The following is a 19,570-nucleotide window of genomic DNA, read 5'->3' as shown; positions in this document are numbered from 1 at the left end:
TAGATAGATAGATAGATAGATAGATAGATAGATAGATAGATAGATAGATAGATAGAACGATAGATAGATAGATAGATATAACGATAGAACGATAGATAGAATGATAGATAGAACGATAGATAGATAGATAGAACGATAGATAGATAGATAGAACGATAGAACGATAGATAGATAGATAGATAGATAGATAGATAGAACGATAGACAGACAGACAGACAGACAGACAGACAGACATACATATAGATAGATAGATAGATAGATAGATAGATAGATAGATAGATAGATAGAACGATAGATAGATAGATAGATATAACGATAGAACGATAGATAGAACGATAGATAGAACGATAGATAGATAGATAGATAGATAGATAGATAGATAGAACGATAGAACGAACGATAGACAGACAGACAGACAGACAGACAGACAGATAGATAGATAGATAGATAGAACGATAGATAGAACGATAGATAGAACGATAGATAGATAGATAGATAGATAGATAGAACGATAGATAGATAGATAGATAGATAGATAGACAGACAGACAGACAGACAGACAGATAGATAGATAGAACAATAGATAGACAGACAGACAGACAGACAGACAGACAGATAGATAGATAGATAGATAGATAGATAGATAGATAGATAGATAGATAGATAGATAGATAGATAGATAGATAGATAGATAGATAGAGACGTGCACTGAAAGATGCAAAACTCAATGGTGATAATACAATAATCAACCTTATGAGGTCTGAACCCGAAATATTTCAGGAACCAGCTTGAACACAACCCCACAAACCAAAGCAGTCGCACATCAGAGTGTGTGTTTCTGTCTTATAAACACCTCCGTTCATCACAACAGCACTGGGCCAGCGAGGTGTTGTGATAGTGTGTGTACTTACACTGACACTGCAGTGATTCTCCCACGAAACACTAATGAAACAGTCACGCTCTGTTATTCCCGCTCGCTCTGATTGAACTCGATGTGTCAGAGCAACATGACGGAAAAGACAAAAACAAGAGCGATACTGACATCAGAGGAAGATCTGCAATAACAGATCTCTAAAATCCTTCCATTAGGCTGTGTCGAGCTCATTGTTTACATGCACAACAGTAAGCTGATAACTCACAAATATCAGCTTATTGAAATAACCAGTTTTCCCAGTTCACATGCAAACCAGTCACCTGCCAACGCACACCGTGTTTACGTGACTTTATTAATAAATCAGGTCATGCCCCTGTGTGATGTCAAAACATTATCATTTGGGTTTCTGAGTATTTCATTTGTCATGTCGTTTTGACTGAGCCACTTCTGCTGCACGAGATGAGAGGACATTTTTATCATTTTCTGGGCCATGAAAAAGAGTCTGCGTTTGTGATATATTTCCTTCTTCCTTTCCTGGTCTGTCTGGATGTGCTTAAAGGGGTGGTATAATGCCCTTTTCACAAGATGTCAAATAAGTATTTGATGTCCCCAGAGTGTGTATGTGAAGTTTCAGCTCAAAATACCCCAGATATTTTTATATATAGTTTTTGTGTCTGTCCCTTTAAATGCAAATGAGCTGCTGCTCCCAGCACAGGGGGCGGAGCTTCAAGAGCTTGTGTTCTTTTACCTCACACAGACATGCACTGAAAATGTCAAAAACTTTTAGCCTTTTATGTTCAAACCGGAGTCAGACAAAGATGGAGAGACTCGAGAAGAAGTGACAACATGTAGACAACATTTCTGAATGGTTAGTTAATGAATTTATGTAGCTTATGTAGTTATCTTCTAGTCATTGATTAGCATATTCTGTCTTGATAATCTATAAATCATGTTCCGGGGGCGGGGTTTATGTAAATTCTAGGGTTGGTGATGTCACTAACCCGGGAGGAATGTGGTGTAGTCTCTACCAGCCGTTTGTTGTAGTCCTTAAAAAATGATTTCTTTAAAAGCAAATATCTCCCTTTGCTTTGAACTTTGAGTGTCGTAACTTTGCAGATGTTGTTTATGCCCAATAGCAACATTACACACTAACTAACGTTAGAAAAGTGAAATCATAATCAACCACCCCTTTAAATCTGCACTAAGGACGCATTTCTGTCACGTAACACACATGCGCACTTCAACAAGCCGACAGAAAGCAGGTTGATGCGTTTACATGCCGCTCAAAATAAGAGGCAAAAAACTACCTGTGTCGACCGGTTTACGCTTAAGACGTTTATGACTTAGCAAGTAACCACGTCTACATGACCTCGTGCTTATTAAGCATAATCGGCTTAAGATGCATGTAAACACACTCACTGAGTGCATTTTTTAAGAGATCAGCACAAACAGAGGCAATCTCATTGCCAGTTAGTTTTGCTGTGAGCATTTACTCACGTCACATGTAGCCTCTAGCTGTGGAAGTATAATGGATGTGTTTGGTGATATGGTTGATATGTGGGAACAGTTAAACTTCACTATTATGAAGCCAGAGGGTAAAGATATGCCAAAGATATATGATTTTTATTTTTATTTTTTCTGTTGGCATATTCAAAGCTCAAGAGCAAAATAAATGACACTGTGTGAGAAACACTCAATGTAAATCACTTACTATGGATAAATAAGGATGACAGCATCCCAGTTTGCATTCTAGCAACCATAAAGCAGAGCAGTGTGTCCTGATTCATAATAAATGGAAACATGCATGCTTTGTTTTTTTCCCTTCTTTTTCTTCATCTATCCTGATATTGTTGTATGTCGTTTCGTTTTTTTGTTGATATGTTACACTCAACAACGTGCAAGTATTCTCTTCCAATCACAGCTTTTGAATTCTCAGTAACTGGTCTGATTCCATTAGCATCTTGTTTACGATGATAAGATTTGTTCGCTGTTATCAGGAAACCCGGAGAATCCGCTAAGCAGTTAATCCCTGTCTGGGATTCTGTCGGGAAAAGTCAAGGGGACTCTGTGTGTATTACCATCCCCGCACAGGACACGCACACACTCCCAGAGGGCTTTCTAGACACATACACAGGCCTTCTCCATCACTACAGTGAGCAGGAAACACAATGGGAGCTCTTTTAAGCTCTCTCATTTGGCTAAAGGGATGCAGGGGTCTCCGGAGAGTTGGGAATTTGATTGTGTGTGTGCATGTATGCGTGTATGTGTGTGTGTGTGTGTGTGTGTGTGTGTCCGCGTGTGTGTGTGTGTGTGTGTATGTGCGTGTATGCGTGTGTGTTTATGTGCGTGCGTGTGTGTGTGTGTGTGTGTGTGTGTGTGTGTGTGTGTGTGTGTGTGTGTGTGTGTATGTATGTATGTGTGTGTGTGTGTGTGTGTGTGTGTGTGTGTGTGAGTGGGGATTTGTATGCGTCCAGCTGGTTAATGAGAGGCCTGTCTCTGCACTCAAAGACAATTCCTCTCGTCTGCTAGGTCAGTGGGTTCCCCTGTTGTGAGGCGTTAACAGGGGGGCGTATGCAGTCAAAGCTGTGTGTGTGTGTGTGTGTGTGGTGGCTGACACTGGGCAGCTGGTGAGATTACCTCTGTCCCTCCTCAGCTAATGTCTTGACAAAGGCCCGCTTCTGGGAATCCATTTTGCTGTTTTGAATGGATGATTTTTATTTTTTTCAAAGAGATGAATTTAATACAGTTATTTAATAAAGTATTCATGCTTGTCGTTTCAAGACTACACTCTTAAAAAAAAGCATGCTTACATTTTCTGAAGTGAACACAGGAAGTGTTTATACATGCAAAACATATGAATATGTTCAACCAGAGCATATACACTAATATATATATATATATATGTGTGTGTGTACTGTGTATATTTATTTTGTATATATAAATACACACATACGCATCTATATATTTAAGAAATATATTTATACATAATTTATATTATATATAAAAAACTTTTTTTTTCTTATACATGCATGTGTGTGTATATATACAAGATAATTATACACAGTACACACACACATGTATTATTTAAACACAAACTTTTATTTTGGATGTGATTAATTGATGCCAAGCACAAATATAGGTTTCTCAAATCACCAAGTATGAGCAATAGGACACTACAGGTTAACACAACCAGCATTCCCATTACCCCAATGTGTTTAATAACCTTGTCAAGACGAACGACCGGTTCAGGTTGACGAAACCTCAGTGGTCCAGGTGGAGCCCGTCCTGTTCATTATGCACACTTGTCCACTAGGCCAGATGGCAGCCCTCTAACCAGCACAGAGAGTGACAATGCAGAGCTTAACTAGACATCTCAGGGGAAAAAGGTCTGTTGTTGTCTTCTCCTCATCTTATTTGTGTGTCAGGGAGCAGGTGTCTGTTATCAGCTGAGAGAAAACACTGACTCAATAACAAAGTTACGGCTCTTAAACCTGACAGGATGAGCTACATTCAAAGTCGCTGTAAAATAGATGATATGAGCTGATATAAGAGTGACTGCATATCACTTCAAATCGGACATAATGCTCTTTATTATTATATTTTGGTCATGAAATTAGGCTGATGAACTATATGCATCACTGATCTTGTAAGCCCAGGACACACCAAGCCGACGTCAAAGAACTAGCAGTGACGAAAGTTGACTGTGTTGTTGCCTCTCGTTGGCTGCGTCTCGGACAAAAAGCTGCGCTTGAACACACCGAAAGGACTAAACATGACTGTTAGATAGAAGATAGATGCATATCACTTCAAATCTGACTTAGGGCCCTATCTTGCACCCAGCGCAATTGACTTTGTACACCGACGCATGTTTCATTCCTATTTTGCACCCGACGCACAGCGAACTTTTCCCTCCACAGACGCACGTCGGTAAATTAGGGAATGAACTTGTGGTTCAGCAAAAAGAGGAGGCGTGTTCCGGCGCAAACGTTCCCTGGTGCTATTTTGCAGTTTCAGAAAACAATTCCACCACAGACCAGGAAAAACCTAGTCTAAAGTCAGCGGCGCGTTATTCAGATGCTATTTTAAGGGCGCATGCTTGGCCATAATGTAGCGTGTGCACAACGCGCATACACTTTGCTTCTCTCATCTACACAGACACAGCAGTTCACATTTTTGCAAATCATACATAATTACAAGGAAAAATATTCCACATGAGGGAAATCATTAAAGGGAGATCAATAAATCTAGCTTACACATTTACCCAAATTATCATACGCCTGTTTAACCAAAGCTAATTTGGGTGTGTTTCTCCATCCCCAATGTCACTTCTCTGTGTTTTACGGGCCTGACGAGAACGTCGGTCTCCTCGGCTGTGAACCGCTCCTGGCGTGCGTCTGGCAAATCCGCCGTTATAATAGCAATCCGCCATGGAACAAGCGCGCCTGCTCTTAAAGGGAATGTGAGATGACGCTCTGATTGGTTTATTTCACGTTACGCCCAAACCACACCTATGAGTAATGAAGCTACTTCAGACCAACCCCTTTTAGATTTGCGTCGGGCGCAAGAGTCATTTATCCCGCCGGTATAATAGCAACAGCGCCCGAGATGTTAAAATAGGGCCCATAATGCTCTTTATTATTATTATATTTTGGTCATAAAATTAGGCTGATGAACTATAATATGCATCACTGATCTCTTAAGCCCGGAACACAACAAGCGTCTCGGGCCAAAAAGAGCACTTGAACAAACCAAAAGGACTAAATGCGACTGACAACTAGCACTTGCATTCTGCGCCTGCGTTCAAGTAAATATGTGTCTTCCACTCGGCTCATGTTATTATGAAAAAATATTCGTGCATTAGTATGCTCAGGTAAGATAAAGTAAAATTACAACAGCTTTTTGTCTGTGCCGTCTTGAATTCTTGGCTCGCTTTTCATCACTTTTTCAGAGAATCCTCTAAAAAATTATTTCCACAAAAATATTAAGCAGCACAATTATTGAGCACCAAATCAGCATTGAATGATTTAAATAAATAAATAAATAATTTTGAAGTAAATATAATATAATTATATTATAATTATATTATAATAATAAGTAAATAATAATAAATAAATAATACAATTTAATAGATAAATATTTTTTACTTTCGCTTTTATTCTCATCTTGTGCACTGACTCGTTCGCTAAAATGAACAGCCAATCAGAGTTCTCTCTTTCACCGATGGCCCGACGCCAATTCAACATGCTGAATCGGCCCAAAAAAAAAACCCAGACGGCATCCGACTAGAGGAACACACACAAAAAACCAAGCCCGGCCTTTAAATGACAACATATGCACACCGACTATCTGGACTTGTCGAACATCAGTCTGTGTGTGACTGTGGACCAGCGCTACATGCCGAGACCAGGCTAAAACCAACCGCTAGCATGTTTAATAATTGTGTGCTTCTCACTCTCATTCTCACTGTGATGCTCTTTTCCCCAAGCTGAGCTCAGACTGAGTCAGACTGTTTCTCAGTGCCAGACACTATGAAGTAGTTTTGTCCACTCAGGGGAGGAAGGGCAGGGCCTGTAATAATGTTTACAGCGTTACGTCGTCTCTACGACGAGTCTCATCTCTCTGGTTTCAAACTGCTTCACTCACAGATGAAGCTAAAAAGGGAGAACAATATAAACACAGAAAAAGAAAGAAAGAAAGGCTACGTTTCAAATGGCTTACTATCAAATCAACTGCACGATTTGTGTTCAGTGTGAAAAAATATGAAATTCTGATAGCTTGTAAATCAATGAAATGCATATAAATATAAAACTATATGTTAATGCTTAGTTTTATGATCAAAGCTCTGTAGTTTTAAAACATATAACGCAATGCAATACAATGATGATTGAGAGATGAACAAATAAACCTTCCTCAAAAGCCTGATGATCATATTTGAACATGATTTTTCTAAAAAATGAAGTACAGATAATCAAGTAAACCTGTAAGTTGCTTCAGTCCAGTAAGTGTTCATCTTGAAATGTTACTGGCAATATAAAAGTTATTCCTATGATTACTTTAAATAAAATAAAAATCAGTGCAGATTTCACAGCAGAAAGACACGTGAACCACGAGCTGAAGGTGGACGCTTTTACAATTATAATAAAATATCTTTTACTTGGTATAAAAGACTATCAATCAGACAACAGACGGAGATTGTGTGGAACATGTTTTTCAGCAAAGTTTTGATCATGTTGATCAGAGGCCTTAGAGATTCACATATAATAAAAATTAAATGCTTTTTGGTTTAAAAGATGCATATGACAAAAACAAGTGATTTATAATGTTGCAATGGGACATGCTAAATGTTATTTCTCCAACACAACAAAAAAACTGTGATGTTAAGAATTTAGAAATGATTTGCAATCCTTTATGTATGCAATACCATGATTTGCACTAGTTGAATTAAACATGCAAAATACTGGTCATTTGCCAATCATGTAGCATATACTATTTCACAAGCTTTTAAACTATTTGAAGGCAGTATACAGTATATACTGTGCAGTATGCAGTGCATTAGTATTGCAAACACAGTCAGAGAAAGAAATGAAGAGAATTGAGTCAGACACACACACACACCGTATCTCTAGCCAAAGAATCGTCACACACTCTCAATATAACCTCTGTGCCGGAAAACGAGTGCACACGTCGCTTTATTTTTAGAAAGTGCTAAAGCTAGACGCTAACATCAGAACAGAACCTGCAACGTGTTTTTGAATCACAGACTGAATTTAATTAACGGCCCACAGCAATGCTTTGATAAGCAGCACAACGCTTTGAAGATTAGCAGCGTCGTGTGTTTTAGTTTCTTACACTCTTCACACTCAGTGCCAAAGCCATTTCCCCAAACTGGGACACTCGTTCCTTGATGGTGAATAACATTATTGTGTGCTTTTACAATGATAAATATGAGAATTTTAAATTAAACCTGAACAATTGTTCCAAATGCATGCTTTCTTTACAGATCAACAAAGTCCCATATTAACATGGCTTTTGGACATGCATTATTGATTTATGCTGCCTATAATAAGTATGTGAATGCAAACATTTCTAGCCAAGCAAAAATACCAAATGAATACCATGATATTTAAATGATACTGTAAGGTCCCCCTATGGTGAAAATCAAGCTTTTAATGTTGTTTATATGTCTATGTGGTGTTTTTAATATGCTTTAAGACAAACCATGTGTAAATTCATAAGTCGACACCATTGCTGAGTATTTTCTCCTTAAAACTGCAGTGAACCAAAGACAGTCTCAAAAACACGCTTTGAAATCGCTGGTGTTTCTGACGTCACAAACTACCTTGTAACCAATCAGATCAACGTGTGATCGTCAACCAGTGGATCTCTGAGTGAGTGAGTGAGTGAGTGAGTGGAGACGGGGCTCATTTGCATATTCATAGAACCGCGCATACTAAAAGAGGCAAGGGTGTCGAGTTGCATTCAAGATATTTTAAGGCATGACAAAAAAAAATTAAAGGAAAAAAATATTTAAATGTGTCATTTTGGTGATCAAAGATGAGTTTTAAGGGATAAAATTATTGACTACAGGGGCACTTTAAGATTTCTCTAGTCGACTAGAAGTTGCTTATTGTAAGCCATAAGTCAACTAGTCAGACATTTATGATATTAATGTAATTACTTAAATATATACTTAGTGGTATCGGAAAATGGTTTCAGTTTTCAGGGCTGAGAAAGAATATTATATATAACATCGTTCTACATTACAGAGAAATACTCAACTATAATAATGAGCACTTAAAACATAAATTAAGCGCTCAAGCGCAAGCATAAAGCTTACCGCAGCGCACTGGCAAAAGTAATGATTATAAAGGTATCAGAGGAAAAAATAGCAAGGAGCCTGTTTGAACATTTTAACAAACTGATAATAAACTAGTGATTTCCGGATGAAGTTGACAACGCTGACTAGTCATTGCACTATAGTGGATGCACCTTTAAGTTAAACATGTCATGCAGAATGTACTAATTTAACTTCCACACTCCACACAAACACTTGGATATGTAACTGTTTCAATTGGTAATACATGATTTTTCTGCGACTAACCGACTAATTAAAATTTGGACGACTATGCCTCTTTTCGTCGACTAACGTTTAGTTGACTATTAGGGGGAGCCCTATTTATTTTTATTTAGTACCCTTTACAGTAAATATCAAAATACCATAGTTTTATCAACCGATACCATACTGTACTATGGTAGTGCTATTGTTTTAAAAGGAAAGACTCTATTCCACAGAAGAAATGACCTCAAATCCACATGTTGAAGACAGAAAACCGAAGTATTGGTGCTATTGGGCGCACTATTATTTGTGTCGACTGGATTAAATATGCACACAGAGCTCTAATCCATTTAGCCTACATCTTGTGTTTTTACCTCTAAGCAAAGCAGTGAAGATTATAAGAGCTTATCTCCTTCAAATATATAAACAGAAAAAAGGAGAGCAAAATGAATATGACACTTCACATATTACACACTCATCCACCATGAAAACACACACACACTCACACTTTCTTCTTAATGGCTCTTGATGGTTTTATGCATGTGAGCTGAATAATGACAATATTATCTTGTTAGAGCTGCTTTACAGCAGAATTTTAATCGGTCTCATATTTGATGAAGTTTGCTTCATTGATTCTGTAACTTTCCTACACCGTGAAGCTGCTTAGAAAAAATGTCTATTGTATTACGCGGTATAAAAATAAAGGAATTGAATTGCCTTGCATCTCTATAAAACTTTCAGTCCCTCCAGGAAAACGCAATTATGCAATCGCATAATTCAATGCATAATCAGCCAAAGTCCGCATATTTATGCGGGGGCCGCATTTTTTCAAATACGCCGCACTTTCACTGCATAAATTGCCGATTTCCACACTCAAAATATGCGGGGCTTGCATGATTTCATAATCCCCGCATTTTCGTTGCAAAAAAGTCACATATATCTTAGCAGAAAGTTGAAAAATGTTGCGTTTACTTCACACAAGAGCAGCCATTTTCCCCTGTTGCCATGGGAACGTTATGAAGCACTTTTTTGTTACCAGTGGGTTAAATCATACTAGTTTCAAAAAGTATATAAGTAGTATGTAAATTTACGTTACAGTAAGAGATTGCACTTTGTGCATTGGAAGCACTTATTTTAATAGATGTCTGTGTTGTATAGCTACCTCTGTAAAACTGCATATTCCTTTTGTAAAGCTACAGAACTTGTTTGACTCATCAATGTTTTGTAAGTTTGAGCCATGCGTTTATTAAGGTCTGACATAAAACAAGATGAGAACTTAAATATTCCCAGCACTTTCTGTGATGTATATGTTTGCTTATCATGGGAAGTAATAAGAAATGACTCTTTACATCAAGGATTTTTGCCCGCAACAGTCACAAAAATCTCCTTATTTGTCTGGAAGGACTGTAAAACATGTCAACAACAACCCTGCTCAAAACATCACGCATATTCAAATGTGCCACCATTGCTTCTCGCAAAACAGGAATGTTTATGACGTGGCATATTTGAGTGAGAATGAGTCAAATATTCAGTAAATGATTAACTGAGTTTCAGTCTGTTCTTCACACAGACCTAATGTTCAGAGAGGAACAAGCACAGCACTAGAAACGCCAAGGTCATTGGTTTGATTCTCAGGAAATGCATGAACTCGTAAAATGTATACCTTGAATGCAGTGCAAGTCGATTTAGATGAAAGCGTTTGCCAAATGCATAGATCTTTAAAACTAAATTGGAAAGAGCTGACCAAAATAGAGTACAAGTAAAACAAGTCTATGGGTGTTGTGGGTGCTCTGGTTGTGTTTTGTGTAGGCAGTGTGTGAGTGTGTGTGTGTGTGTGTGTGTGTCACTGCAGTATATTTAACTTCACTGTAGGATCAGACCCTCATTCGGAGACACACACAGAGGATTCACTAACTAGGTCAAAGAAATCCCCTACTTCAGATCTGCTCCCTGCACCAGAAGACGTATTAGAGCTGCGAGAAATGATCTCAATATTTTTCAGCATTTTTACAATATTCAATATATATAATTTTTTTCCAATCAGAAGAAACAATTTAAACCAAAAAACACTGTTGCAAATTATATTCAATGTAAAAAAAAAAGGCCTGAATGCATTGTCATGCGAGAAAAATATCTATATTATTATATTAGCAATATGTATATTAGTTTTACAGTAAATGTTTTTATAACTAAGATTATGTGTGCAATTTCTCCTTTGACACTGATTAGTCTTTTCACTGTGCACTTAAATATAATTGAAGTTACTTTCTTACTGTGTGGCTTTTGTGATTTTTTTTTTACTTTTATTCATGAGGATTCAAAGTAACATGAACCTATAATCTCAGTGTTTGCCATGGTCATTGACAGCGGTTGCAAATTAGGTTCAAAATATTATATGCTGTTAACAATAATCGAGGCATTTGAAACAAATCTGGTTAAAGAAATGTATTCCACACTGTTTTAACATAAGGAAGAATGAAACTTAATCATATGCACCGATATAAAAAGAAATAGCAGTATATTATTGCAAAACATTTAAATATATAAAAAGCCCACACAGTGATTTCTGTGAAAATTTCTGTGCAAAGACGCAAAAAAATTGTACATAATTTATGTTGAAGTTTAATATGTGAAAGTCTCAAATAATGTTAACCGCAAATCTTATTATATTCAATATACTCCGAGAAATCAGTTTTTTTGAAGGAATCCTCAAATATGCTAATTCTCCTCCAAGTTTTTAGGACAACAACCCGAACAGCTCTCTTTTGTGTCTTTCTACCACATAATAACACCAAAAAATAACATGTATTTAAATAAGACATATTATGCTTTTTTACGTTCAACTTTCTTTAGTGTGTAATGTTGCTGTTTGAGTTCTTCTCTATATCAGTGTCAGTGTTTCTGAACTCCCTGAAACGCCTCCATTGTAGTCTTGAGTTTCTTCCGGGAACGAACACGTCACAATATTCCTCATTTAAATAATTCATACGCAGAATAAAGGGGAGGGGCCTGGTTGAGTTAGTTAGTGGTGTGTTGAAACTTGCGGTTATGGTAAGAGGCGTGTCATTTCCAACTGACCAATCACAACACACTGCTCCAGCTGACCAATCAGAGCACAGTGTGCTTTTCAGAAGGAGGGGCTTCATAGAGACAGGAACTAAACAGAGCGTTACTGACAGACTGGGAAGAGACGAGCTGCAACAATGGAGAATATGTGAAAAATAATGTGTTTTTGAACATTCAAGCATGAAAACCTGTTCTAGTAGAGCCCAAAAACTAAATTTACAAGACTTTGTAAAAGTCATAATATGGCCTCTTTTACAGACTCCTTCTGAAACCAAGTTAAAATGCTTGCTAAAGCACTGTTTACATTGGATCACATTGCATGCTGATCTATCAGAACATCGGACTACAGCGTGAGACCATATTCTGGGTGTGTGGTGAAGTATGGTGAGTTACAAATAACATGCGGTCATTAGCGACCCTACACCACACGAAACCACCGAACTGTTTACAAAAACCTCCATAAGCCAATGCCATATCACAGCCTGACAGATATAAACCCATATGAGAGCCACTCTGTATCTGTCTCTCTCCCTCTCTGAGTATATGTCTCTCTCTCACTTTCTCTCCTCCCCTGTGAGGCAGGAATCTGCCAGGAGGTTTCATAACAGGCAGCTCAGTTGGATTAATTCTGGTCCGGGTGCCAATCCCACCGCAGGAATCAGAGTCGACAGCAAACAGCCTGGACACCAGCGATAGCACAGAGAAAACAGCAAAGGTGTCCTTTATTAACTTACATTTAAATAATTGAATTTAAACATTTTGTTCCAATATTTTTCGTCAACTACATTTTTCCAATGACGGAAATGAGATGATAACTAGTTAAAAAACAGTTTGTGATGACAAAACCTATAACGAAAATCAATCAACCTTTTTTATCAACGAATAAGTACAAGATGAAAATGTTAGGGAGGGATGATTTGGGAACAGATTCAATCTCAGTAAATCTGCGTGGCAGGGAGGTTAGACGTACTGATGGCATGTTTCAAGATATTTCCAAAACCTACATATACATACTACATGTTACTCAAAGATACTTCAAAGCATACCGTGTTAATGACAAGGCACATGCAGAATAGTGCAGTAATGAAAATCCATTTATAAATAAATCTAAATTAAATCTCATGGAAACAGATCTACCAACCTCAAACTCTGTAAAATGTAAATGCAGTAAAACATGCACTTGCTTTTCAGGCCAAGTTCATTAGACTGATTGACAATCCTGGGATCTAGAGTAGCACTGTCCTGAACTCAGATGGCACTGAATGTTGTATTTTTAGTTGCAGATCAGTACAGATACTTAAGCCCTATTCGGACGGGACTAGTTTACCATGGAGAGGTGGGGTAAAGTAATAATCACCAGAGCTTCTCTGTGATTTTAGTCCCGTTCGAATGTGCATCTCAGTGATCATCACGGACAACGTCAGTAAAGATTACGGTGACTTTTACCTTCAGTAAAAAGGTCAGGAAAAATGAGCTCAGGTGATACTAATCCCGTGCAAATAGACCCGCTGTAAACATACGTAAATATTTCATCATTTCCTGTTTAAAAGTAGTTTTCCATGTATTTTCAAGTATAGAGACGCTTGAAAAAGCATCAGTTGCGTTCTAGACGCTGGGACGAGTCTGTGGCAAAACTCAAGTGTTTAACACACACCATTCAGATCAGAGAGAAGATCGACAGCACTTGTTAGAGACACGAAACAACTTTAGCGTTAGGTAAGTGCCTATTACCAACACAATCCAATCTGAAGTTAATTAATACATCGTTCGACCGGACAAAACTGTTTTATATATATATATAAATATAGGTTATATGTGTTTGCGCACGTGATATCAGGAAGCAACGTAATACACACATGGCGACAGGAGTGACGGCGATCCGCAAATCGAGTTACTCTCCTTCTGCTAGTTTTGCTGAGATATCTTATCCCGTGCGAAGTGGCCATTAATATTACAGACGTCCTGTGGTAAAATGACATTACTCCATCTACCCTTGTAAAGTTAATCCCGTCCGAATAGGGCTATAGAGCAGAAACGGCATCCCGTCTGCCCAGCTTAACGACATTCCATTCACATGTTTAGCATGTGAACAAGATCTCTCGCCATCCAAACCTGCGTCATGCGTGCAGGTGGAAAATAAAGGTGATTTGGAAAGAACTTACTGATCAAGAACCAGTTTTCATTGTCTGGGGTTTCTGAGTCACTAGATGCTTCCTCGGATAATCTAAAACGTTCTTACTGTCCAATCACAGGTTCTTCAGATCAGTGTTTTAATTTCTGGGTTCTTTAAAACACCAGAACACGGATGGTTGATTACTGACATTAAGACAAATATCTTTTGTCTTATTCAAGTTTTTTGAATATTTATGTTTAAATATGCAAATTAGGTAGTATCTCATTAAATATGCACTAATTTGCATATATTTCCAGAAGAGAAATCTGAACATTGGATAAAGCCCGATTCAAAATTCTTGTTTCATTTTGTTGACATATTAGAGTCAAAGGTTTTTACCAAGGGGATTTTGGATATCTCTTTTTATCACTGAAAACACTGTCAAAAACCATAAAAAAAATCAATTTTCGCCCCGTTTTTAGGTATAAAATGTTATATAAATCAGAATCTGAATGATATATGAACTAACCCCTCTGTAAAAACCTTAGGAATATAGATAGGAATACAACTGGAAAGTTTGGTGTGTGTAAGTGCTGCTGAAGTGGAGATTTCTGAGAAGTATGAGAGAAAAAAAACATTTTGAGAAACGGCCTTTAAAATTGACATCAGCCAATGAGATTTCGCTTTTAGAGTTAAATGCCCCATTGTACTTTCACGATTGGTTGCTGATAAAAAAGGAAATTACCATATTTGGATCCGACAACCCTGTACAGGAGAGAGAGAGCTTTCCGACGGTATATGTGATGACAGCGTGCAGGCAGCGATCGAGGAGCAGTGGGATGATTTACAACGCCAACTTTTGTTGAATTTAGGAGAAATCTACAGACGCAAATAGACAAAGTGTAGTAAAATAAAGACCTATATGTGTATTTTGGACTTTTTTTTTTCACCACAAGTCTGAAAGAAGACAAATAGCCCAAAATCTCAAAATTGACCAGTGAAAAAAAAAAAAAAAAACGATGTTTTTGACTCCCCTTAAGTTTTTAAGTTTTCTTTAGGGGTTTTCTTTTTTTTTTAATCGGTTTGACAAACATTCTAAGGTGTGCAATTACTTTCAGCTAAATGCACAGCTAAAGTAGTTCCAGGCAGGTTTTGACCACATCACACATCCATATCACTTCACCAAATGATTTCAGCTATTTCAAAGGTCCTTACAGCCAACAGCAGCAAAAGAACCAAAAGCCATGAAGACTCTGATAAAGCAAATAGACAAAACAAACAATAAGATACAAATGGCTACAACTATTTCCATGTTTTTCCCACTAAATTACATTTAATTATCGATGGAAAGCATGCTCTCTCTCCTATATAAACACACACACACGCTGCCATGCAACTTTATAAATAAAACAGTTTTGCAACTAAAAGAAACCACACCACATTTCTCAGTAGCAGGGTAGTAGTGTCGCTGTTTTTGAAACCGTTAACCTTACAGCTCTCTCTATTATAACTGCATTAGTATGCATATCAATGGCTCAAGCCTGCTTCACTTGCTCTAAAACAACGTTTTATATCTGCAAGAAATGAGTCCCTCACACAAGAGCCTTTAAGGACAAAAGCCTGACAAATGTCTTAAAATAAAACATCGGAACAATCTATTGACATGTGGTAACCATAGTATTTCTTAAGAATAATACACACCAAAAATTGTTCACAGTAAGACCAGAATGTGTATTAAAGCAAATAGGGTCCGTTTTGATTCAATGTTGACTTTAATATTTCATCTATTCTAATGTCTAAAGCTATTAACGTCGAAACAAGGTTGACTTCTCTTTTAAAATAAAGGCATGCCATCAGCTTTAAAAGCTTGTTAACATAACTGAACATGGCATTGTGCAAGATACCGCATGATTCTCCATTTCATCCACATCTGTTGTGTGCGGGGCGAATGAAGGGATGGGGGAATGAAGGGTATCGTGTGATGAATGCTGAAAAAGTGGAGCTCAACACTTTCTGGGGCAAACCTCAAGAGAGAGACGCGCTATAGCTCACACAGCGCTAACACTCATTTCAACGCTTTCCTTTACATCTTTTCTCCTTCACGCTCACTATATCTGTCCTTGTGTGTGTGTACTAGTGTGTTTACCTTTCCAAATTACATTTTAAATATTAATGCAAAAATAAAACAAAACAAATTCAGGTTTATTTACACCATAAAGGCTGACAGCATACGGTTCCCCCTAAAAATGAACAATGACAAAGGTCATCGTCGCCTTTGTCATGTTGAAAATGCAGCATGAATTTTCCACGAAAGAAAGTCATATGGGTTTTGAACAACATGAGGGTGAGTAAATAATAAAATTATAATTTTTTGGTGAACTATTTCTTTAAGAAGATTTGTTTTACAATGCAGCAGATCTCAGAGGGAATTCTGGGATACCAGTGTAATGATTGACTGTTGTGATCTTCTGCTGTTTGAACTGAAATAACAAGAGAGAAATAATAAGAAGTTCGGCTGTAAAATCTGACTTTGATTAGCCACGTTTGAAGACGTTGTAAAAAGGTCATATACAGAAGATGCAGATGAATTCTACTGTATATAAATGCACCAACCACAAACTGCCTAAAATTATACTAATGATGGCAGAAAATCAAGCATCAATATTAAAATTGCTCATGCATGAGTAAGCGGTCTAAACCAATCCATAACCCGAACTATAAAGTGCCCCAATTATGCTATTTTAAAGTTCCTAATTTTGTTTTGGAGTCTCAGACAATAGATTTACATCTACATCTTCTCATCAGCTCTTTTCTCACAGTGTCAGAAACGGTTGGAAAAAGGATTAAGTCTCTCTAAACCCCTCCTTTCTGAGAGCCAGCTCTGCTCTGATTGGTCAGACTTCCCAGACTGTTGTGATTGGTCTACTCTGCTCTGATTGGTCAGACTTCCCAGACTGTTGTGATTGGTCTACTCTGCTCTGATTGGTCAGACTTCCCAGACTGTTGTGATTGGTCTACTCTGCTCTGATTGGTCAGATGGACCATTCTGTTGTGATTGGTCTACTCTGCTCTGATTGGTCAGATGGCCCAGTCTGTTGTGATTGGTCTACTCTGCTCTGATTGGTCAGATGGCCCAGTCTGCTGTGATTGGTCTACTCTGCTCTGATTGGTCAGATGGCCCAGTCTGCTGTGATTGGTCTACTCTGCTCTGATTGGTCAGATGGCCCAGTCTGTTGTGATTGGTCTACTCTGCTCTGATTGGTCAGATGGACCATTCTGTTGTGATTGGTCTACTCTGCTCTAGGGCTGTTGGAACGAATTCCGAAATTCGAATATAATTAGAATATTAAAAAAATCAATACTATTCGAATGCTGAAGTTCCTATTCAAATATTGCGTTTTTATGTATATTTAAAAAAAAAAAAATGCAATCTTGCCTTTCTCGCCGCCTTGGCTTACACGCATGTGAAAATGAAATTAAAATTTCGTCTTGAACAATAAAGTTTTTGAATCGTAACACAATTGTGCACATTATCCACGCTGTATTATCATAACAATACTGTCAAAAATCGCGGAGAGCAATGTCTCCACGGAAACGGAGATCACCACTTCTGACAATTTGATTCACAGTCCACACTACAACGTGAAAACGGCGTTTTCAAATGTATCCACTTTAGAGTGCGTTTTCAAAAAAAGCTTCATTTTCATTCATAAAAGTGACGTCTGTGTGGACGGAATATTATTCGAATATTAAATAAAATAAGGAATGGAATTCGAATAGTATTATAGAGGAAGATTGACAGCCCTACTCTGCTCTGATTGGTCAGATGGCCCAGTCTATTGTGATTGGTCTACTCTGCTCTGATTGGTCAGATGGCCCAGTCTGTTGTGATTGGTCTACTCTGCTCTGATTGGTCAGATGGCCCAGTCTGTTGTGATTGGTCTACTCTGCTCTGATTGGTCAGATGGCCCAGTCTGTTGTGATTGGTCTACTGCTTTCAGTGCATGTCAGAAACCAAACACCCATTACGAAATCTGAATTTCAGCTTTGGATCTTCCTCAACACTCTGATACGAACAGTAATGATGGTATCGATTTTACCGTTTCAATTCTCATCCAAAGCCTTATCAGTCCTCATCCTTTGGAAGTGCATCAAAGTGGATTTGCTTTGGCAGCTTAAAACAGTGTCTTCTCAACAAGAACAACACGAACCAAACTCTCCCAGGCATCAGATACAACTACAGTGTTTGAGGGCGGGGCTAAGTAGATGATTTTCGCATTATGCTAATTTGTTACAAACCTACGTAGGCTGAAGCAAGAAGTGAGACTGGAATTACTGACAACTCATTTCAGGCGGTTCAGAATTGCTTCTTTCTTTAGGGAGACAAAAACTGAAACTTTGCATACCATTTACATTCACAAACAGCTACAGTATAGTACACACTACATGAACAGTAATATCCGATAAAGCATAAACTTTGGTGCTGACATAAAGGCCAGACATTGATGTTATTCTCCTCCATACTGCAGTTCATCTACATGTACAGATACAGATGGTCCTGCCTGTGATTCATTTCCAGATTAGTTTAAGATTAACCTGAGCAACTCCAGGGTAACTCCTCAGTATCTGATTACAGAAGCAGAAGCAGTGTGCACCGCTATAGCCTCTCATGCATTAATGCACAGACAGCAAGCTTCAAAGTTAAATGTATTCATCCATACTTCAAAGCAATTCACAGTACACTAACCGTGGGTGGAATTCTAACCATCCGGCCATCCGGGTTTTAGTGCCTTATTCAACTAAGGTGATACAGCAAGATTTCCATCACAGCAATTTTACAGTCTGTGGGTCATTTCCAGGTTTGTCTACGCTGCCTTGAAGTAATATTCAGGTTTATTTAAAACTTAAAGGGATATTTCACAGCTGGAAAGATGAATGTGTATTTAAATTGGGTCATTAATGTAGTAGAAATGTGAAATTATTTTAGAATTTGGTGCCTTCTAGACTGAGAAAAGCCAGAAAATGTATTTTTGGCTCATGTGGATGAAAGACAACAACTCCCAGAATGCACTTGCTTCGCTGCCCTACGAGGACACTCCCAAGCCACGCCTACCGGTTACAGAGGACAGTATCGGAAGAAATGATACAGCTAGGCTACTAGTCGACTGGAAACTGAAAAGATGGCGTTTTATCGTGAGATCCCCCTATGGGCGGGTTGAACACATGCGGGACGAGCTCCTCCTACTGGCTGGAGTCTCTCGCCTCTGGACAAAAGAGCCTCTGATGATGATAAATGACGATTTTTGCGTCATCTGAGGTTTTTGTCCAGACACACAATACAGAAATCTCTCGTCTCAGGGGGAGATTTAGTTTCCAGTCGACTAGTAGCCTAGTTGTGTCATTTCTTCCGATACTGCCCTCTGTAACCGGTAGGCGTGGCTTGGGAGTGTCCTCGTAGGGC

The 19,570-nt window shown here is 38.2% G+C and overlaps 1 protein-coding gene across 3 annotated transcripts in view; it reads right to left on the bottom strand.

The window, feature by feature from the left end:
* The window catches only part of mtcl1 (microtubule crosslinking factor 1), a 79,677-nt gene that overhangs the window by 53,497 nt on the left and 6,610 nt on the right, over positions 1–19,570 (bottom strand). The window lies entirely within an intron of this gene.

The sequence above is a fragment of the Abramis brama genome, assembly GCF_963993115.1.
Source record: "Abramis brama genome assembly, chromosome: 7".
Taxonomy (NCBI): domain Eukaryota; kingdom Metazoa; phylum Chordata; class Actinopteri; order Cypriniformes; family Leuciscidae; genus Abramis; species Abramis brama.
This window is presented reverse-complemented; position numbering and strand designations above follow the sequence as displayed.